The sequence below is a fragment of the Hyperolius riggenbachi genome, chromosome 11 (genome assembly GCF_040937935.1).
Source record: "Hyperolius riggenbachi isolate aHypRig1 chromosome 11, aHypRig1.pri, whole genome shotgun sequence".
Lineage (NCBI taxonomy): Eukaryota > Metazoa > Chordata > Amphibia > Anura > Hyperoliidae > Hyperolius > Hyperolius riggenbachi.
In genome coordinates this window covers 8,783,280-8,805,955 of record NC_090656.1, presented here as the reverse complement: position 1 = coordinate 8,805,955, position 22,676 = coordinate 8,783,280, and the positions used below count along the sequence as shown (strand labels likewise).

General features: G+C 49.0%; 1 protein-coding gene across 5 annotated transcripts in view; it reads right to left on the bottom strand.

Annotated features, from left to right (window-relative positions):
• Positions 1–22,676, bottom strand: part of LOC137539083 (solute carrier family 66 member 2-like) — a 102,419-nt gene that overhangs the window by 42,707 nt on the left and 37,036 nt on the right. For 2 of the 5 annotated variants that reach the window (XM_068261555.1, XM_068261557.1), the window contains exon 3: positions 13,608–13,699. The exons of 2 other annotated variants lie outside the window; for them this stretch is intronic. The gene's annotated coding sequence lies outside the window, so the exon portion shown is untranslated. Of the gene's footprint in view, positions 1–13,607; positions 13,700–15,960; positions 16,044–22,676 lie in introns of those variants that run through there. One more of the 5 variants, XM_068261556.1, reaches the window with a different exon arrangement.

The following is a 22,676-nucleotide window of genomic DNA, read 5'->3' as shown; positions in this document are numbered from 1 at the left end:
GGAGAGAACATGCAAACTCTTTGCAGATAGTGCCCTGGCTGGGATTCAAACCAGGGACCCAGCGCTGCAAGGCGAGAGAGCTAACCACTACGCCACCGTGCTGCCTAGTATTAGGCAGAAGGGAGGCAGCAGGGACTATTGTAAGGCAGAGATGGCTCAGGGAAGGTTAGTATTAGGAAGAAGGGAGGCAGCAGGGACTATTGTAAGGCAGAGAAGGATAAGGGTAGGTTAGTATTAGGCGGAGAGGAGGCAGTGAGGACTATTGTAAGGCAGAGAAGGGTTAGGGGAGGTTAGTATTAGGCAGAAGGGAGGCAGGGGAGACTATTGTAAGGCAGAGAAGGGTAAGGGAAGGTTAGTATTAGGCAGAAGGGAGGCAGTGAGGACTATTGTAAGGCAGAGAAGGGTCAGTGAAGGTTAGTATTAGGCAGAAGGGAGGCAGCAAGGACTATTGTAAGGCAGAGAAGGGTAAGGGAAGGTTAGTATAAGGCAGAAGGGAGGCAGTGAGGACTATTGTAAGGCAGAGAAGGGTCAGGGGAGGTTAGTATTAGGCAGAAGGGAGGCAGGGGAGACTATTGTAAGGCAGAGAAGGGTAAGGGAAGGTTAGTATTAGGCAGAAGGGAGGCAGTGAGGATTATTGTAAGGCAGAGAAGGGTCAGGGGAGGTTAGTATTAGGCAGAAGGGAGGCAGGAGAGACTATTGTAAGGCAGAGAAGGGTCAGGGAAGGTTAGTATTAGGCAGAAGGGAGGCAGTGAGGACTATTGTAAGGCAGAGAAGGGTCAGGGGAGGTTAGTATTAGGCAGAAGGGAGGCAGCAAGGACTATTGTAAGGCAGAGAAGCGTCAGGGGAGGTTAGTATTAGGCAGAAGGGAGGCAGGGGAGACTATTGTAAGGCAGAGAAGGGTAAGGGAAGGTTAGTATTAGGCAGAAGGGAGGCAGCAAGGACTATTGTAAGGCAGAGAAGCGTCAGGGGAGGTTAGTATTAGGCAGAAGGGAGGCAGGGGAGACTATTGTAAGGCAGAGAAGGGTCAGGGAAGGTTAGTATTAGGCAGAAGGGAGGCAGTGAGGACTATTGTAAGGCAGAGAAGGGTCAGGGGAGGTTAGTATTAGGCAGAAGGGAGGCAGCAAGGACTATTGTAAGGCAGAGAAGCGTCAGGGGAGGTTAGTATTAGGCAGAAGGGAGGCAGGGGAGACTATTGTAAGGCAGAGAAGGGTCAGGGGAGGTTAGTATTAGGCAGAAGGGAGGCAGCAAGGACTATTGTAAGGCAGAGAAGCGTCAGGGGAGGTTAGTATTAGGCAGAAGGGAGGCAGTGAGGACTATTGTAAGGCAGAGAAGCGTCAGGGGAGGTTAGTATTAGGCAGAAGGGAGGCAGGGGAGACTATTGTAAGGCAGAGAAGGGTAAGGGAAGGTTAGTATTAGGCAGAAGGGAGGCAGCAAGGACTATTGTAAGGCAGAGAAGGGTAAGGGAAGGTTAGTATAAGGCAGAAGGTAGGCAGTGAGGACTATTGTAAGGCAGAGAAGGGTCAGGGGAGGTTAGTATTAGGCAGAAGGGAGGCAGGGGAGACTATTGTAAGGCAGAGAAGGGTAAGGGAAGGTTAGTATTAGGCAGAAGGGAGGCAGCAAGGACTATTGTAAGGCAGAGAAGGGTAAGGGAAGGTTAGTATTAGGCAGAAGGGAGGCAGTGAGGACTATTGTAAGGCAGAGAAGGGTCAGGGAAGGTTAGTATTAGGCAGAAGGGAGGCAGCAAGGACTATTGTAAGACAGAGAAGGGTAAGGGAAGGTTAGTATTAGGCAGAAGGGAGGCAGTGAGGACTATTGTAAGGCAGAGAAGCGTCAGGGGAGGTTAGTATTAGGCAGAAGGGAGGCAGCGAGGACTATTGTAAGGCAGAGAAGCGTCAGGGGAGGTTAGTATTAGGCAGAAGAAAGGCAGCAAGGACTATTGTAAGGCAGAGAAGGGTCAGGGGAGGTTAGTATTGGGCAGAAGGGAGGCAGCAAGGACTATTGTAAGGCAGAGAAGGGTCAGGGAAAGTTAGTATTAGGCAGAAGGGAGGCAGTGAGGACTATTGTAAGGCAGAGAAGGGTCAGGGAAGGTTAGTATTAGGCAGAAGGGAGGCAGTGAGGACTATTGTAAGGCAGAGAAGGGTCAGGGAAGGTTAGTATTAGGCAGAAGGGAGGCAGTGAGGACTATTGTAAGGCAGAGAAGGGTCAGGGGAGGTTAGTATTAGGCAGAAGGGAGGCAGCAAGGACTATTGTAAGGCAGAGAAGCGTCAGTGAATGTTAGTATTAGGCAGAAGGGAGGCAGTGAGGACTATTGTAAGGCAGAGAAGCGTCAGTGAAGGTTAGTATTAGGCAGAAGGGAGGCAGCAAGGACTATTGTAAGGCAGAGAAGGGTCAGGGAAGGTTAGTATTAGGCAGAAGGGAGGCAGTGAGGACTATTGTAAGGCAGAGAAGGGTCAGGGAAGGTTAGTATTAGGCGGAGAGGAGGCAGTGAGGACTATTGTAAGGCAGAGAAGGGTCAGGGAAGGTTAGTATTAGGCGGAAGGGAGGCAGTGAGGACTATTGTAAGGCAGAGAAGGGTAAGGGAAGGTTAGTATTAGGCAGAAGGGAGGCAGCGAGGACTATTGTAAGGCAGAGAAGGGTCAGGGGAGGTTAGTATTAAGCAGGAGGGAGGCAGCAAGGACTATTGTAAGGCAGAGAAGGGTCAGGGGAGGCTAGTATTAGGCAGAAGGGAGGCAGCGGGGACTATTGTAAGGCAGAGGTTGAGGTGGAGTGTTAAGCTAATGCAAGGGAATGAGATGGGGTTTAATACCAGTTTTGGGTTAACACAGCAATAAAGAAAAAGGTCAAAGTAGCAGATATATATGTATAAAGATATACAGTGGTGTGAAAAACTATTTGCCCCCTTCCTGATTTCTTATTCTTTTGCATGTTTGTCACACTCAAATGTTTCTGCTCATCAAAAACCGTTAACTATTAGTCAAAGATAACATAATTGAACACAAAATGCAGTTTTAAATGATGTTTTTTATTATTTAGTGAGAAAAAACCTCAAAACCTACATGGCCCTGTGTGAAAAAGAAATTGCCCCCTGAACCTAATAACTGGTTGGGCCACCCTTAGCAGCAATAACTGCAATCAAGCGTTTGCGATAACTTGCAATGTGTCTTTTACAGCGCTCTGGAGGAATTTTGGCCCACTCATCTTTGCAGAATTGTTGTAATTCAGCTTTATTTGAGGGTTTTCTAGCATGAACCACCTTTTTAAGGTCATGCCACAACATCTCAATAGGATTCAGGTCAGGACTTTGACTAGGCCACTCCAAAGTCTTCATTTTGTTTTTCTTCAGCCATTCAGGGGTGGATTTGCTGGTGTGTTTTGGGTCATTGTCCTGCTGCAGCACCCAAGATCGCTTCAGCTTGAGTTGAGGAACAGATGGCCGGACATTCTCCTTCAGGATTTTTTGGTAGACAGTAGAATTCATGGTTCCATCTATCACAGCAAGCCTTCCAGGTCCTGAAGCAGCAAAACAACCCCAGACCATCACACTACCACCACCATATTTTACTGTTGGTATGATGTTCTTTTGCTGAAATGCTGTGTTACTTCTACGCCAGATGTAACGGGACACGCACCTTCCAAAAAGTTCAACTTTTGTCTCGTCGGTCCACAAGGTATTTTCCCAAAAGTCTTGGCAATCATTGAGATGTTTTTTTTAGCAAAATTGAGACGAGCCTTAATGTTCTTTTTGCTTAAAAGTGGTTTGCGCCTTGGATATCCTCCATGCAGGCCGTTTTTGCCCAGTCTCTTTCTTATGGTGGAGTCATGAACACTGACCTTAATTGAGGCAAGTGAGGCCTGCAGTTCTTTAGATGTTGTCCTGGGGTCTTTTGTGGCCTCTCGGATGAGTTTTCTCTGCGCTCTTGGGGTACTTTTGGTCGGCCGGTGTTATGATCGCTTCTGCAGTGTTTACTGCTGACTGCAGTGGTATTGCAAAACAAGCAGTTCTAATGTCATTACATGCATTTGCTTGCATAGTTTGGTTTGCACTTAAACTAGTTGCTGATTCCATCTGCAGTCGCTCTGAAGTTAATGACAGTTTAATATGCTTTTGTGTAAACAAACATTGTCTGCTGCAATGGAGGGGCAATCCCTTTCCTGCAGGCTGCATATCATTGTCTGCCTTTTCCTGCTATCAGCCTGTGATTAATTACCATTCACTTGTGTGGGAATCTGCAGGTCTGCTCCCATTGGATGACCTCAGTATAAAGAACTGCTTCCTGCAATGCTTGATGGGCTACCATAGTCTCAGATTCTGTCTGTTACTCTGCCCGTGCCCCACCTCGTTCCTAGTCCGTGTGGACTGCGCTGACTCCTGCGAAGGGGTCAGCGAGTCCTCCTAGTTCTGCTCTTGTTTCTAGAAGTTGTTACTTTGCTTGTCTTGTGTCATATATTGGTTCATCGCCAATATATACGCATACTCGCACGTTTATTATTTTCCTTGTATTCGTGTTACGTTGATACATCAGTGTCGCTGATATATACGTACACGAACTGTTTATATCCTATGTTCCGTTAGTCAGCGTTCCAGCACGCTGAGCTAGTTATCCTGTTCCTGGTCCTGTTTGTGGATTGCGTTCATCTCTGCGAAGAGATAGCGAATCCTTCTGAGTCCTGTTCCCTGTATTACTCCAGTCTTAGTCAGAGTTCCTGCTTATGTCATATATCGGTTCATTGCCGATATATACATATGTTAGTCAGACGTTACAAATAGTTTCATTGATAGCTGTAATTGTAATACGCTCGGAAATCATACTTATTGTATATTTATCTGTGTTACGTTTATCTATCTTGATCCTGCTATTTCCTGACTATCCTGTCCTGTCTTTGTGAGGCACGCCATCGCTGCAAACGCATTGGCTACCTCATTCCAGTCTGTCTTGTTGTGGACGCTTGCTGTCACTAAGTAGTGGCTAGTTTAGCAAGCGTTCATTCTGTCTACCTGTCCTGATCTCCTCAGTCCTGGTTTATGCGCTCAGCGCTACTTTGCGCTGAGACGTTATTACGAAAGTGTTGTTTGTGGCTGTTCGGATCTGCACCGGCTCTGTGCACCACAATCTCCTATTGGAGTCAGTCCTCTCCTCCACTAAACTGGGGATATCCTGATTCCTTGTGCTAGTGTGTGTACCTCCTTCACGTCAGCTTATGTGTTGCATGCTGACTGTGGAGAATACACCTCCAAGCTTAACAGCCGGCCACTCCTGGGAAGGTTCATGTAACGATTGTGGAACTTTCCCCGTGATCAGCGCACAACGCGTGCGCTGACACGGCAGAAATCCTCCACAAGCGTATAATTTGCAGGCACCCAGCAACAGGTGCTACGCACCTGTAGAGGGAAATTCCTGTCGGCAGATGGCGCTGGGGAGTGCAGAGGAATCAATCCTCTGTACCTCCACAAGTGCCAGACAGGAATTGTACGAAGCGCAGAACGCAATCGCAAGAGAGGCGATTGCGAATGAGATTGAGCAAAGGGACAGGTTGTATGTGTGTGCGCCAATCCAGTCGCCACCCCGCGACCGCGCACACACAACAGCAGATACGAAATAGGAATGCGATCACGAGAGGTGCGATCGCCAGACGTGACACAAGGCAGAACAGAACAGAATACGAGGTTAGCAAAGGCACAGCAAATAATACAATGAGGAGATACGGAAAATAATAAACGCTAGCTAACCGCGAACACCGCACTCATTCGCAACAGTGCACGCGGTTATGCGCGGTCTCCACGTGATAAGCACAACAGAGACAAGCACGCCTAACTAACCATTGACAGACAAACATGAAACAGAGGACGCGACGCTTGCTTAACGGTTACCTCACCGAGCCTTCAGCAAGCGGTCGCAACAGACAAGACAGACACACGAAAACAGAAACTAGGCAGAAAGGATCCACCGCTCTTCCGCCAGAGCAAGTGTGATCCAAGCAGGAACACAGATCAGAAAGATCCACAGCCGCTAACGCTAGCGGCTAGTGCGATCTAAACAAGACAGATCAGATGAGGTAGCTGGTAGCAACCGCTGCTCCAGCTTACACTCCAGGAACAAGATCAGAAGGATCCCCAGCCGCTACCGCTAGAGGCCAGTGCGATCCCAACAAGACAGAACGATTCGCTATCAACCGCCGCTGGTGACAGCGCAATCGCGACAGACAAGACAGAACAGAAGGATCCCCAGCGCTCGCACAAAGTAGCTAGCGCGATCCCAAGAAACAGAACAGAAGGATCCCCAGCGCTAGCACAAAGTAGCTAGCGCGATCCCAAGAAACAGAACAGAAGGATCCCCAGCGCTAGCACAAAGTAGCTAGCGCGATCCCAGGAAACAGAACAGAAGAGATAGCTGGTAGCAACCGCTGCACCAGCTATACTCCAAGAACATAGATCAGAACCATTTCCTGTCAACCACCATAGGGACAGGACAATGGCAAACAGGCAAGACAAGACGGAACAGGCAATACAGATAATACAACCTGACTGGGCTAGAAGGGGAGCCTAAAGCAACCCCCAGGAATTAACTATACTAGATAGCAATGGCTGACACTCCAGCAGTGTCCATCAGGAACTGAGCATGGAAGGGAAATGACCAGCAAAGCATTGTGGGAAAGACATAGTACTTATAGTACACGCCTCCAATGAATGTGGCCAGGCAATTTGCATGACAACGTATGCAAATTCCTCTGCAAGCACAAGCTGCAAAAACTGACAGAAGGCCTTCTTTCCAGAGTCCTGCAGCATGCAGACCTGAATAATGATCAAAAGGCTGCCTGCCTGCGCAGGCAGCTGAGCGGATCGTTACAGTACCCCCCCCTCCAGGGTCGAATTCCAGACGACCCTCAAAACTGCTATTAGCAACAGACTCAAACTGAAGACTCATGAAGGTCGGGGCAGCCCGACAAGGTCCAATTCCAGAGTCAGTCCACCCGAAACCGACCTCATCGGAAACAGAAGCCACCGAAACATGCCCATCAGTACTACCAGTCCCAGTATAACACCCATCAGGACTGTGAACACCAGAGAAGAAGCCAACGACACCCTCCAGACAATACCCACCACCTTCCACGGAGCGTCCGAAAATACCAAACCTGCCACAATACCTGTTCGAAGTGTCCCTTACAACACAAAAGCCACAGTTGATCTTATCCAGTGTACCAAGCAAAATTTCTCCCGGAATCTCCCAGAACCCTTTGAAGCTCCACAAAGATTCCAAGAGGGCAGAACAATCACCAGGCTCACATGGAGAATTACCAAGAACCCCCATGGAACCAATGACAATTCCGGCTTCAGAATTACTAGGACACCCACCAAGATCAAGACTTTCAGGGACCACTTCTGGGCATGCAAGCAGGCAGGCCATATCAGAGCATGTCTCCACCAGGGAAGCATCTGAGTACGCTGGTAACTGAGGCACACTTGGGCTTTCTGGGTCACAGAGCACACTGGGGTACACCAGCACAGGAGAAACCTCAGTACATGTCGGGGAACTGCCAACCTCAGAGTCCAGCACGACAAGACCAAAACCAGTACCGGACAGAGAATCATCATGAGTGGAGGTCACAGGCACTGGACTTTCACAAGAAGACTCGGATACAAATTCAGAAATTTCTGTGACAATAATATCATCATTGACTACATAGGAGTGAAGCTCCATCAGAGCTGAAAAGGTAGCCAGCAAGGCAGCAATGCCTACGGAAGAGGGTAACACCTCAGAAGGATTTGGGGGGCAGGAGACATCTCCTACAGGTTCAGCACCCTTTGGGAGGAACTCGGAGACCTCCAGAACATCCAACAAGATCTCAGGAGCATCATTTTTCAAGTTTTCTAAAAAGGATTCTGTACTATCCATGTTACAGGGCAGGCTCAGAGAAACCCTCTCTGGACCCAGCAAAGACGCTTCAGAGTCAGATTCGCAAAACCAAAGTGCTGTCTCACTCTCAGACTCGGCTAACGATGTCAAATCCGAGGAGCCAGAACGCAAAACCTGCGAATCCAAGATCGCTTTAGGTTGTGAAACTGACGCTTCCATAGCGCAAATCTCCGCGATCTGCGGAGCAGACTGCAAGGCATCTAGGGTCGAAACACTGGAGCAATTGTCCCCAGGCAACGGGCCCTTACAGGTGTGAACAGGGTGAGACAGAGCGACATCAACAGAATAAACTTTATTAGGCATATTAATTTCACTTTTGATGCTGCATAGTTTAGGAATTTTTCCCATAGCAGGATCATAGATGGAAGATCTTAAAGATCTGTTCTTAGATGACAAGGGATCCCACATATCTTTGAGAAAGCTGGCACATTCATGTTGATCACAATCTGCAGGAACATCTGAGAGACAGGCATTACATCGCACAGATTCAAACCGCACACTGTCAGGAGAGAATCCTCCAGGATTCGCACAGGAATCAACCACAGCGGCATACTCATTCATTTCAGATTGCACAAAGTCAAGACTCTCATGCTTTACCCCAGAAAAGCAGGAACAATCATCCGACAACGATGTCTCTTTATTGGAATCAATTGGTTGGTGTGTGTGCAACTCATCCAAAATCGTTTGCCATACATAGAGCACCGGATCCACAAAACATTCGTCACACTCATCAGAGTCAATCAAAGCGTACACCGAATCAAGACAAGCATAAAGAATCTCTGCGCTTTTTGCGATGTAGAAATCGCAAAACGCCTTCCAATCAATCTCGAACTCCTCAATTAATGCCCCAATATCCCATGGAGCAAATGGGGGTTCAAACAACTCGGTTTCCAAGAAACCCTCATAAGGGTTGGGGTCAGGAACATGCAAAGACTTTCTTACTCCTTTAATATAGAAAATAATCCTGCCTATCAAAGGATCCACGAATGCCCTTTCTTGGGATAATGAAACCTGAGACTGAGAAATTTCAGACTTTACAGAAACAATTTTCTTATTTGTAGTTGCTATGGGCAACGGATCTTTCAGCTGAGCAGTCTTCCTTTTCTTTTTCCTGCTTTTAGTCCTTGCTGCTTTAGGTGGCTGCTGTTTAGACACAGGGGAATAGTTACTGCATTCATTTTCAAACTGAATGGTTTTGCATGAAGTAGGTAGAGCAGCTGACTCATTAGCAACTACACACTCATACAGGGCAGGTGGCAAGCGAGGCAACTTAAACCAGTAGGAGAATGTAAATGTAAGAAACTGATATAGATTATCATTCCAAGAATTGTTTTGCAAGATTTCAAGAGCCCATACAAACAGATCGTCTTTCAAAAGCACATACGCTAATTGGAGAGCAGACGTGGACGGATCAGTAATTTGAAAAGTAGGATTCAGACAAAATTTTACGCATTCAGAGAGAAAATCCTCTTTCGTCTCTGAATTTAATTTTTTGAAACTCTTAAAGACACAGGAATCATACTCAGCAAAATCGTACAAATCAGAAATTCCCTCTACACTGGGGTTTTGGGTTGGGCTGGTCATTCTGTAACGATTGTGGAACTTTCCCCGTGATCAGCGCACAACGCGTGCGCTGACACGGCAGAAATCCTCCACAAGCGTATAATTTGCAGGCACCCAGCAACAGGTGCTACGCACCTGTAGAGGGAAATTCCTGTCGGCAGATGGCGCTGGGGAGTGCAGAGGAATCAATCCTCTGTACCTCCACAAGTGCCAGACAGGAATTGTACGAAGCGCAGAACGCAATCGCAAGAGAGGCGATTGCGAATGAGATTGAGCAAAGGGACAGGTTGTATGTGTGTGCGCCAATCCAGTCGCCACCCCGCGACCGCGCACACACAACAGCAGATACGAAATAGGAATGCGATCACGAGAGGTGCGATCGCCAGACGTGACACAAGGCAGAACAGAACAGAATACGAGGTTAGCAAAGGCACAGCAAATAATACAATGAGGAGATACGGAAAATAATAAACGCTAGCTAACCGCGAACACCGCACTCATTCGCAACAGTGCACGCGGTTATGCGCGGTCTCCACGTGATAAGCACAACAGAGACAAGCACGCCTAACTAACCATTGACAGACAAACATGAAACAGAGGACGCGACGCTTGCTTAACGGTTACCTCACCGAGCCTTCAGCAAGCGGTCGCAACAGACAAGACAGACACACGAAAACAGAAACTAGGCAGAAAGGATCCACCGCTCTTCCGCCAGAGCAAGTGTGATCCAAGCAGGAACACAGATCAGAAAGATCCACAGCCGCTAACGCTAGCGGCTAGTGCGATCTAAACAAGACAGATCAGATGAGGTAGCTGGTAGCAACCGCTGCTCCAGCTTACACTCCAGGAACAAGATCAGAAGGATCCCCAGCCGCTACCGCTAGAGGCCAGTGCGATCCCAACAAGACAGAACGATTCGCTATCAACCGCCGCTGGTGACAGCGCAATCGCGACAGACAAGACAGAACAGAAGGATCCCCAGCGCTCGCACAAAGTAGCTAGCGCGATCCCAAGAAACAGAACAGAAGGATCCCCAGCGCTAGCACAAAGTAGCTAGCGCGATCCCAAGAAACAGAACAGAAGGATCCCCAGCGCTAGCACAAAGTAGCTAGCGCGATCCCAGGAAACAGAACAGAAGAGATAGCTGGTAGCAACCGCTGCACCAGCTATACTCCAAGAACATAGATCAGAACCATTTCCTGTCAACCACCATAGGGACAGGACAATGGCAAACAGGCAAGACAAGACGGAACAGGCAATACAGATAATACAACCTGACTGGGCTAGAAGGGGAGCCTAAAGCAACCCCCAGGAATTAACTATACTAGATAGCAATGGCTGACACTCCAGCAGTGTCCATCAGGAACTGAGCATGGAAGGGAAATGACCAGCAAAGCATTGTGGGAAAGACATAGTACTTATAGTACACGCCTCCAATGAATGTGGCCAGGCAATTTGCATGACAACGTATGCAAATTCCTCTGCAAGCACAAGCTGCAAAAACTGACAGAAGGCCTTCTTTCCAGAGTCCTGCAGCATGCAGACCTGAATAATGATCAAAAGGCTGCCTGCCTGCGCAGGCAGCTGAGCGGATCGTTACAGTTCATCACTGTTCCATGTTTTTGCCATTTGTGGATAATGGCTCTCACTGTGGTTCGCTGGAGTCCCAAAGCTTTAGAAATGGCTTTATAACCTTTACCAGACTGATAGATTTCAATTACAGTACTTTTGTTCTCATTTGTTCCTGAATTTCTGTGGATCTTGGCATGATGTCTAGCTTTTGAGGTGCTTTTGGTCTACTTCTCTGTGTCAGATAGCTCCTATTTAAGTGATTTCTTGATTGAAACAGGTGTGGCAGTAATCAGGCCTGGGGGTGACTACAGAAATTGAACTCAGGTGTAATAAACCACCTTTAAGTTATTTTTTAACAAGGGGGGGCAATCACTTTTTCACACAGGGCCATGTAGATTTTCTCACTAAATAATAAAAACCATCATTTAAAACTGCATTTTGTGTTCAATTAGGTTATCTTTGACTAATAGTTAACGATTTTTGATAAGCAGAAACATTTAAGTGTGACAAACATGCAAAAGAATAAGAAATCAGGAAGGGGGCAAATAGTTTTTCACACCACTGTACAGTAGGGGGTTGTAAGGATTCCTCCTGTGGCGTGTTCTGTCCATTGTGGTGGAGCCGCAAACTGACAGTTCTGGCTTGTCAGCCTGCATTCGGTTGCGCATTTGCAATGAGTCACATTGTCATTTGCAAGTGCTCTGCAGCTCTGGGCAGCTCAGAATGCTGTCATCATTCCACCAATTTTTTTTTTATTTTTTTTTTTTAGCTTTCTTGGCTCCTTTTGCATGCAACAGAAGTCCCGGGTAAGCAAGGCCTTAATGCCCATGCACAGAAAAAGCGTGAGTGCGTAAAGCACCCCCACAAAACGTGCATGGGGAGCTACGGGCCCCACAATACAGCAGGGCCATTCTGGTGTTCCCCGAAGGGAACCTTCCCCCTTTGCCTTCGGCGCAGGGGGTTTCTTGGGTCCTCCAACACCCGAAGGATAGAAGGACCCCAACCTGTCCATTGGTTACCCAAAGGGCCTGGTCATGTGGCAACCGTGTCCACATGGTTGGTGGCTCCCCCGAGAGGGAGCCGGGGCGGGAACCGAAGTCCCCAGGGGACAAGTCCCCGGTGCCAGCAAGCTGGCCCCGACCTTGCGGCCGGAGTGATAAAAATTCCGCACTCTCCCTAGCCAAAAGGCCGGAGAGCTGCGTTAGTCGGCTATGCATATGGGCAGTACAGACCAAAGCACCCTACTTCCGCCTGGGATCTGCCACATCCCAGGTTTTTTCAGTTGCACCTGGAGCGCCACTTCCAGGGGCAGTACGCCTAAGCAAAGCCCTCAGCCTTTCAGCTTCGACCAGTGGTAGATCCATTCCATCAGCCTCTGGGGAATTATGACAAGGAGGGACACACTGCCACTGTGCCATCCCTCCAGGTCCCCCCAAAAACCTCAAGAACAGATACTACACTTGATCTTAGCCAAAAGGGATTCCGCCAATGGCTTACTACAGCTGTACTGCAGCCAGATAGCCCTGGATTTCCTGCATGCATGTTGTTGCATAGGACTGCATGCATTGGTACAGATAGTCTTTCAGCTAGAAAATGGTAACCAAGCCAGCTCAGGATTAAATGATTACCATTCAGCTGTGTGGAGATTTGCATGCTTGCATCCATTGGCTGATGCCAGCATAAAAGTCTGCCTCCCCTTTTAGACCGCGCCCGTCATAGTTTCAGCTCTGTCTAGCTGTTACTGGGTCCTTTGATATTGTGAATATTACCTTGTCTTGCTACTTCTAGTTCAGTTATCTTGTGGAGCTACGATTATACATTTCCCACGGGGACATATATACATACTCTTTCTAGTGCAGAGATTTTGTATTGTCCAGATCTAGCTAGTCTTCCTTGCTTATGTTATAGATTGGTTCATCGCCAATATATACATATTCTTGTCAGCTTTTGCTATTTTCCTTAAATTCGTGCTACGGTGATATATCAGTGCCGCTGATATATACGTACTCGAACTGTTGATATCCTGTGTAGCTAGTCGGGTTTTAGCACGTTTCGGTAGGTTGCGCTTAGCGTGATCACCTGTGCTTAGCTAGCATAGTCCTGTCCTTGCGAGGTAGCCATTGCGGCAGTTGCTATTGGCTACCTCACTCCAGTCTGTCTTGTATCTGTCTGAATGTTTGCTATCGCAAGAGCAGCGCAACATCGCACTGCACTGCCATTGCGTCTTATCAGAATCCCAGAGCTGCAGTTGCTCTGGGCAGCCTGTGTAGCCTTTTCCATTATCCAGCTCTCAGCCTTGTTGTGCTGGGTGGTCAGAAAGTATGACACCCCAGCATTACAGGGGTATCAATTTTATCTCTATTGTAACTCTATCCTAAAACCCAAATAGCTGATGCGACATTAGTGAGCAATGTCCCGAAAAGCAGAGATCTCACAACACAGAAGACATGATTAGTAAATGTCATTCCTCTGCATCCACCACATACTGCACTGTCACTTCTGCAAGGAGAGACCCAGGAAAGGATTACGGTGCTGACCCATCACCCATCCCGCGGATACCTTCTTATCCTGCTGCTGCACGACGTCACGCGCTGTCATATGACTCCCGTCTCAGGACTGTCCCGGCACAGTGTGGGAACTGGTTGCCTCGGCTGCATAGGATGACACACATACCATTAGAACAAGTTGTGACACTCACACTGCTTACAGGAGGGAAAGGGTTGGGCCCAACTCCTTCCTGACTGCAGATGCACGATATCAGCAATCACTGATCACAGGAGCACACACAGTACAGGCCGGACTCTGCCATCAGCTGAGCCTCAAGCATGCCACTAGGTGGTGCGCTGCCACAGGGACTGATTATGGCAGTGGCATAACTAAGGAGCTTGGGGGGCCTTGGTGTGAGTTTTACAAGGGCCCCAAGCACCCCCCCTCTCTCTCATTCCTGAGGCCCCTCCTTGTTCTATCAGTGTCAGTCACCCCTGCTCCTCCCCTTCTCTCTCATTCCTGCAGCCCCTCCTTGTTCTATCAGTGTCAGTCACCCCTGCTCCTCCCCTTCTCTCTCATTCCTGCGGCCCCTCCTTGTTCTATCAGTGTCAGTCACCCCTGCTCCTCCCCTTCTCTCTCATTCCTGCAGCCCCTCCTTGTTCTATCAGTGTCAGTCACCCCTGCTCCTCCCCTTCTCTTTCATTCCTGCAGCCCCTCCTTGTTCTATCAGCGTCAGTCACCCCTGCTCCTCCCCTTCTCTCTCATTCCTGCGGCCCCTCCTTGTTCTATCAGTGTCAGTCACCCCTGCTCCTCCCCTTCTCTCTCATTCCTGCAGCCCCTCCTCCTTCTATCAGTGTCAGTCACCCCTGCTCCTCCCCTTCTCTCATTCCTGCGGCCCCTCCTTGTTCTATTAGCGTCAGTCACCCCTGCTCCTCCCCTTCTCTCTCATTCCTGCGGTCCCTCCTTGTTCTATTAGTGTCAGTAACCCCTGCTCCTCCCCTCCTGCTCATGTTATGTGGTGCTAATGACTTCTTCTCTTTCAGGGTCATTTTGCATTGCTGCGGAGCGGAAAAAAAAATCAGTGTAGCTTACTTTATCTCACTTCTGGGGTTACCACGCCATTGCAAATGTTACTGTTACGGGGGCGGGACGGAACCCGTCGCAAGACGCCGCAACGCGTACAGTGTAAAAGCCCCATACGGCTATCACTACTGTTACGAAGGGTTAGGACAGTCGACGCAACGCAGTAAGTGTAAAAGGGTCTCATATCAGCAGCTTGTGCAAAGTCCTCCTCCTGCAAGCCTGAGACGGGATTACAGCAGGTATGCAGGGTATGACATGCTTGGAATATAAAGGAGGATAAGACGGAATGGTTATTTGAAGTACATTTGAAAGAGAATATAAATAATGTACACTTTCCTGCAGATTTTCAGTAATTCTCTGCACACTTCCTCTTATTCTGTATGTGACATGTATAGAAAGAAGTAAGGTACTCCGCTAAGTGCTGACATCTGTTAGCATGGATATTTTCCTTCACAAAGTAACCACAATGCTGAATAGTGTTTATTTGACAGGAAGTCAGCTGTGCGTCAGAAAATACCTCCATGATCCATACCTTTTAAGTGGACCCGAAATCAGAACTTCCTCTCTGCTCTAAAAGACAAACAGCATAATAACCTTTAAAGGACAACTGTAACAAGAGGGATATGGAAGCTGCCATATTTATTTCCTATTAAACAATACCAGTTGCCTGGCTGTCCTGCTGCTCCTCTGCCTCTAATACTTCTAGCCATAGCCCCTGAACAAGCATGCAGCAGATCAGGCGTTTCTAACATTATTGTCAGATCTGACAAGATTAGCTGCATACTTGTTTCTGGTGTCATTCAGACACTACTGCAGCCAAATAGCGCAGCAGGGCTGCCAGGCAACTGGTATTGTTTAAAGGGAAATAAATATGGCAGCCTCCATATTCTTTTCACTGCAGTTGTCCTTTAAGGAAAATCATTTCTGTGTTACAGCTGATACAAATCCTGCAGTAAATCTGCAGTTGGTCTACTTCCTGCTTTCATGGAAGCAGACATAGGGTTAACAAACTAGCTGTTCTGCCATGGCAGAGGAGATTCCTGAGATGAAACAGCTGATAGATCAAATTACAACTTGTGATTAGTCACAGATGAGGGGACAATAGACATGCTAAACTCTCTAAATACACACAGGGTACATTTCTCTTTGTTTTCCTTCTGTCCTGTGCAAGAGTTCAGGTCCAATGTAAATGATACCTTTTTAGCTTTGAAATATTTGCATATGAACCTAAAGATCCTGACTAAATTATATTGTACTAGTAAAAAGGCCTGCCTGTTAAAAAACGGGCACTAGGCCACGGCCGCTAAACCCGGCAACGTGCATACCGATGCATCCCGCTCACCTGTCCAACGCCACTGTCCGCAGTATATGCACACAGGGAGATGCTGCTTGCTTGGCAGATGGAAAAACCTGTTATTTCCCACAATGCAATGAGGCACACAGACAGCAACCTGACAAGTCTGGAAGCACGGACACAGGGACAGGACGCAGAGACACGTGTTATATTATATAGGTAGGTCCCTAAATGAGATATAAGCAGAATACCGAGTATGTATGTCCATCATGGTGAGCTGCAGTATATCAAAGTTAAGGTGGCCACACACATTATCATTTTTTAAATGTCTTTTTTATTCAAGAATTACAATCAAATGTTCTGGTAGGATGTAACACTTCAAAAGTCTGATCCATCCATCACACAGAGATGTTTATTATCCAGGCGGATTTCCAAACCAATAGAAAAGATTTCAATTTTTCTGTAAATACTTTCGTTTTTGTTTTTTTAAATTGCCGTAAAATTAGATCATTTACTGTATGTACTCGCGTATAAGTCTAATTTTTTCAGCACAAAAAAAAGTGTTGAAAAGTTACCCCCTCGGCTTATATGCGAGTCAGTGGAGCAGAGCGGAGGGTGGAGCAGGTTTTGTTACTGGCAGAGGAGTGTAAGGATTGTGCACTAGTGCTCCTGCTCTTGCCCGCTGGCTCCCTGCTGTGTTCGTGCCCCCCCATCCCCTGCAACATGGTGTGTAGAGTGCGCTGCTCAAGACTACCTGTACATACGGTAATTGTGTTGTGCATGGCCGCCTTAAAGAAAACCAGAGATAAACAATATTAATAGATTTATACATACCTGGGGCTTCCTCCAGCCCCATCCACACGGACCGCTCCCACGCCGCTGTCCTCATCCTTCTCCGTCTTCTGTAACGGGTGCCGTAAGTTCGGCCAGTTGCAGCCAGTCTGCGCAAGCGCAGTGCTCTCCCTCAGGATAGAACTGCGCATCCTCAGACTGGCCAAAGTTACGGGACCCGGTATACAAGATGGAGAAGACGGAGGACGGCGGCGTGGGAGCGATCCGTGCGCAGGGGGCTGGAGGAAGCCCCAGGTATGGATAAATCTTTTAATATTGTTTATCTCTGGTACACTTTAAGAGTAAGTAGAGTTTAATAAGAGTGAGTGTATCAAAATAATGTTTTTTGTCTTCCTTCCACTCACGATACAATAAAATCATCCAATGTTAAAGTGATCCTTAAGTCAAAAAAAAAAATGACTTTTACTTACCTGGGGCTTCCAATAGCCCCTTGCAGCTGTCCGGTGCCCTCGCCGTCTCCCTCCGATCCTCCTGGCCCCGCCGGCAGCCACTTCCGGTTTCGCCGTCAGGAGCCGACAGGCTCGGAACGCGAGTGATTCTTCGCGTTCCCGGCCACAATAGCGCCCTCTATGCTTCTATAGCATAGAGTATATATCATATAGCAGCATAGAGGGCGCAATTGTGGCTGAGAACGCGAAGAATAACTCGCGTTCCCAGCCTGTCGGGTCCTGACGGCGAAACCGGAAGTGGCTGCCGGCGGGGCCAGGAGGATCGGAGGGAGACGGCAAGGGCACCGGACAGCTGCAAGGGGCTATTGGAAGCCCCAGGTAAGTAAAAGTCAATTTTATTTTTTTTTTTACTTACGGATCACTTTAAAGAAATTCTATAAATAGATCGGTTGTACAGAAATTTTTTTTTATTTTTTTTTAATTTGTTCAGAAATCTGATTTCCTGTGGTCTTCTTCATAAAAGCAGATCAGGAGTGGTGGATTTTTCTGATCAATTTTAATGAAACCATTAACCCTTAAATTGACAATTTATTTCATTTTTTTTATAACTTGGGAAAAACTAAACACATGTGATACATTGGTCAGATTTTCAAAATGTACACATCGATAAGAAAAATTGATTGTAGTTCTTGAATTGAAAATAAATTAAATGGTGTGTAGCCATCTCTACCCCATATTTTACATAGCCTCTCTCACACTACCCCTTTTCCTACCGATTTCTCTCGCCGCACTACTTTCCTTTCACTACTTTAGTCTCTTGATACTCTGTTTCTCTTTCCATTACTCCCCACCCATCTCTCTCCACTTCATGTAAGTATACAGTGCTGACATCTTCTGCAGCACTTTACAGAGTACATAGTCATGTCACAATGTATTCCTGTTATAGTCATAGTCTAATGTACTACCATATTATTATTATGTATTTATATAGCACTTACATCTCCTGCAGCACTGCATAGAGTACATAGTCATGTCACTGACTGTCCTCAGGCAGAAGAGCTCACAATCTAATTCTACCATAGTCATAGTCTAATGTCTTGCCATATTATGTCACTGACTGTCCTCAGAGGAGCTCACAATGTAATCCTATTATAGTCACAGTTTAACTAGTTACTGTTTCCGAGGCAGTATATTTATTCCCCATATTCACTGATCTAACTGCCCCACATTCAATGCATTTAGAATAAGATAATTCTTAGAAAAATATACCACCACCACATAGTCAGGTCACTGACTGTCCTCAGAGGAGCTCCCAGTCTAATCCTATCATGGTCTAATGTACTACCATATTATTATGTATTTCTATAGCACTGACGTCTTCTGCAGCACTTTACACTCTGTTCGAATCTGACAGAAATCTCTTGCTCCAACATGTCCGAACAAATCAAATTTTTGCTCAGAATCAAAACTATCAATCAGACAGAAGGAAGGAAAATCTCTGTTGATGGGGATGGGGCAAGAGCATCCTCTGCCTCTCTCTCTCCACCTCTCCCACCCCTCTAGCATCTCCTCCACTCCTCTCTCTCTGCCTCTCCCACCCCTATAGTATCTCCTCTACCTCTCTTTCTGCCTCCCCCACCCCTCTAGTATCTCCTCTGCCCCTCTCTCTCTCCACCTCTCCCACCCCTCTAGTATCTCCTCCACTTCTCTCTCTCTGCCTCTCCCACCCCAATAGTATCTCCTCTGCCTCTCTCTCTTTCTGCCTCCCCCACCCCTTTAGTATCTCCTCTACCTCTCTCTTTCCTCCTCTCCCACCGCTTTAGTATCTCCTCTGCCCCTCTTTCTCCTCCTCTCCCACCCCTCTAGCATCGCCTATGCCCCTCTCTCTCTCCACCTCTCCCACCGTTCTAATATCTCCTCTGCCCCTCTCTCTCCACCTCTCCCACCCCTCTAGCATCTCCTCTGCCCCCCCTCTCTCTTTCTGTCTCTTCCACCTCTCTAGCATCTCCTCTGCCCCTCTCTCTCCTCCTCTCCCACCCCTCTAGCATCTCCCTGCCCCTCTTCACCCCTCTAGTATCTCCTCTGTCCCTCTCTCTCCACCTCTCCCACCCCTCTAGCATCTCCTCTGCCCCCCCCCTCTCTCTTTCTGTCTCTTCCACCTCTCTAGCATCTCCTCTGTCCCTCTTTCTCCTCCTCTCCCACCCCTCTAGTATCTCCCCTGCCCTTTTCCACCCTTCTAGTATCTCCCCTGTCCCTTTCTCTCCTCCTTCCCCACCCCTCTAGCATCTATCTTGCCGCTCTCCACCCCTCTAGTATCTCCTCTGTCCCTCTCTCTCCTCCTCTCCCACCCCTCTAGCATCTCCCTGCCCCTCTTCACCCCTCTAGTATCTCCTATGTCCCTCTTTCTCCTCCTCTCCCACCCCTCTAGCCGCTCTCCACCTCTCTAGTATCTCCTCTGTCCCTCTCTCTCTGCCTCTCCCACCCCTCTAGCATCTCCTCTGCTCCTCTCTCTCCTCCTCTCCCACCTCTCTAGCATCTCCCCTGCCCCTCTCCACTCCTCTAGTATCTCCTCTGTCCCTCTCTCTCCTCCTCCCTCACCCCTCTAGCATCTCCCCTGCCGCTCTCCACCCCTCTAGTATCTCATTTGTCCTTCTCTCTCTGCCTCTCCCACACCTCTAGCATCTCCTCTGCCCATCTCTCTCCTCCTCTCCCACCTCTCTAGCATCTCCTCTGCCCCGTTCCACTCCTCTAGTATCTCCTCTGACCCTCTCTCTCTCTCTCTCTTTCTGCCTCTCCTACCCTCTAGTATCTCCTCTGTCCCTCTCCCTCCTCCTCTCCCACCTTCTAGAATCTCCTCTGCCTCTCTAGTATATCCTCCGTCCCTTTCTCACTGCCACTCTCCTGCCCCTCTAGTATCTCCTTTTGCCTCTCCCACCCCTCCAGTATCCCCTCTGCCCCTCTCTCTCTACCTCCCCCACCTCTCTAGTATCTCCTCTGTCCCTCTCTCTCCACCTTTCCCACCTCTCTAGTATCTCCTCTGCCCTTCTCTCTCTGCCTCTCCCACATCTCTAGTATCTCCTCTGTCCCTCTCTCTCCTCCTCTCCCACCCCTCTAGCATCTCCCTGCCCCTCTTCACCCCTCTAGTATCTCCTATATCCCTCTTTCTCCTCCTCTCCCACCCCTCTAGCCGCTCTCCACCCCTCTAGTATCTCCCCTGCCCTTTTCCACCCTTCTAGTATCTCCCCTGTCCCTTTCTCTCCTCCTTCCCCACCCCTCTAGCATCTATCTTGCCGCTCTCCACCCCTCTAGTATCTCCTCTGTCCCTCTCTCTCCTCCTCTCCCACCCCTCTAGCATCTCCCTGCCCCTCTTCACCCCTCTAGTATCTCCTATGTCCCTCTTTCTCCTCCTCTCCCACCCCTCTAGCCGCTCTCCACCTCTCTAGTATCTCCTCTGTCCCTCTCTCTCTGCCTCTCCCACCCCTCTAGCATCTCCTCTGCTCCTCTCTCTCCTCCTCTCCCACCTCTCTAGCATCTCCCCTGCCCCTCTCCACTCCTCTAGTATCTCCTCTGTCCCTCTCTCTCCTCCTCCCTCACCCCTCTAGCATCTCCCCTGCCGCTCTCCACCCCTCTAGTATCTCATTTGTCCTTCTCTCTCTGCCTCTCCCACACCTCTAGCATCTCCTCTGCCCATCTCTCTCCTCCTCTCCCACCTCTCTAGCATCTCCTCTGCCCCGTTCCACTCCTCTAGTATCTCCTCTGACCCTCTCTCTCTCTCTCTCTTTCTGCCTCTCCTACCCTCTAGTATCTCCTCTGTCCCTCTCCCTCCTCCTCTCCCACCTTCTAGAATCTCCTCTGCCTCTCTAGTATCTCCTCCGTCCCTTTCTCACTGCCACTCTCCTGCCCCTCTAGTATCTCCTTTTGCCTCTCCCACCCCTCCAGTATCCCCTCTGCCCCTCTCTCTCTACCTCCCCCACCTCTCTAGTATCTCCTCTGTCCCTCTCTCTCCACCTTTCCCACCTCTCTAGTATCTCCTCTGCCCTTCTCTCTCTGCCTCTCCCACATCTCTAGTATCTCCTCTGTCCCTCTCTCTCCTCCTCTCCCACCCCTCTAGCATCTCCCTGCCCCTCTTCACCCCTCTAGTATCTCCTATGTCCCTCTTTCTCCTCCTCTCCCACCCCTCTAGCCGCTCTCCACCTCTCTAGTATCTCCTCTGTCCCTCTCTCTCTGCCTCTCCCACCCCTCTAGCATCTCCTCTGCTCCTCTCTCTCCTCCTCTCCCACCTCTCTAGCATCTCCCCTGCCCCACTCCACTCCTCTAGTATCTCCTCTGTCCCTCTCTCTCCTCCTCCCTCACCCTTCTAGCATCTCCCCTGCCACTCTCCACCCCTTCAGTATCTCATTTGTCCCTCTCTCTCTGCCTCTCCCACCCCTCTAGCATCTCCTCTGCCCATCTCTCTCCTCCTCTCCCACCTCTCTAGCATCTCCTCTGCCCCTTTCCACTCCTCTAGTATCTCCTCTGACCCTCTCTCTCTCTCTCTCTTTCTGCCTCTCCTACCCTCTAGTATCTCCTCTGTCCCTCTCCCTCATCCTCTCCCACCTTCTAGAATCTCCTCTGCCTCTCTAGTATCTCCTCCGTCCCTTTCTCACTGCCACTCTCCTGCCCCTCTAGTATCTCCTTCTGCCTCTCCCACCCCTCCAGTATCCCCTCTGCCCCTCTCTCTCCACCTCCCCCACCTCTCTAGTATCTCCTCTGTCCCTCTCTCTCTCTGCCTCTCCCACCTCTCTAGTATCTCCTCTGTCCCTCTCTCTCTCTGCCTCTCCCACCCCTGTAGTATCTCCTCTGCCCTTCTCTCTCTTCCTCTCCCACATCTCCAGTATCCCCTCTGCCCCTCTCTCTCCACCTCCCCCACCTCTCTAGTATCTCCTCTGTCCCTCTCTCTCTCTGCCTCTCCCACCCCTCTAGTATCCCCTCTGCCCCTCTCTCTCCACCTCCCCCACCCCTCCAGTATCCCCTCTGCCCCTCTCTCTCCACCTCCTCCACCTCTCTAGTATCTCCTCTGTCCCTCTCTCTCTCTGCCTCTCCCACCTCTCTAGTATCTCCTCTGTCCCTCTCTCTCTCTGCCTCTCCCACCCCTGTAGTATCTCCTCTGCCCTTCTCTCTCTTCCTCTCCCACATCTCCAGTATCCCCTCTGCCCCTCTCTCTCCACCTCCCCCACCTCTCTAGTATCTCCTCTGTCCCTCTCTCTCTCTGCCTCTCCCACCTCTCTAGTATCTCCTCTGTCCCTCTCTCTCTCTGCCTCTCCCACCCCTGTAGTATCTCCTCTGCCCTTCTCTCTCTTCCTCTCCCACATCTCCAGTATCCCCTCTGCCCCTCTCTCTCCACCTCCCCCACCTCTCTAGTATCTCCTCTGTCCCTCTCTCTCTCTGCCTCTCCCACCCCTCTAGTATCCCCTCTGCCCCTCTCTCTCCACCTCCCCCACCTCTCTAGTATCTCCTCTGTCCCTCTCTCTCTCTGCCTCTCCC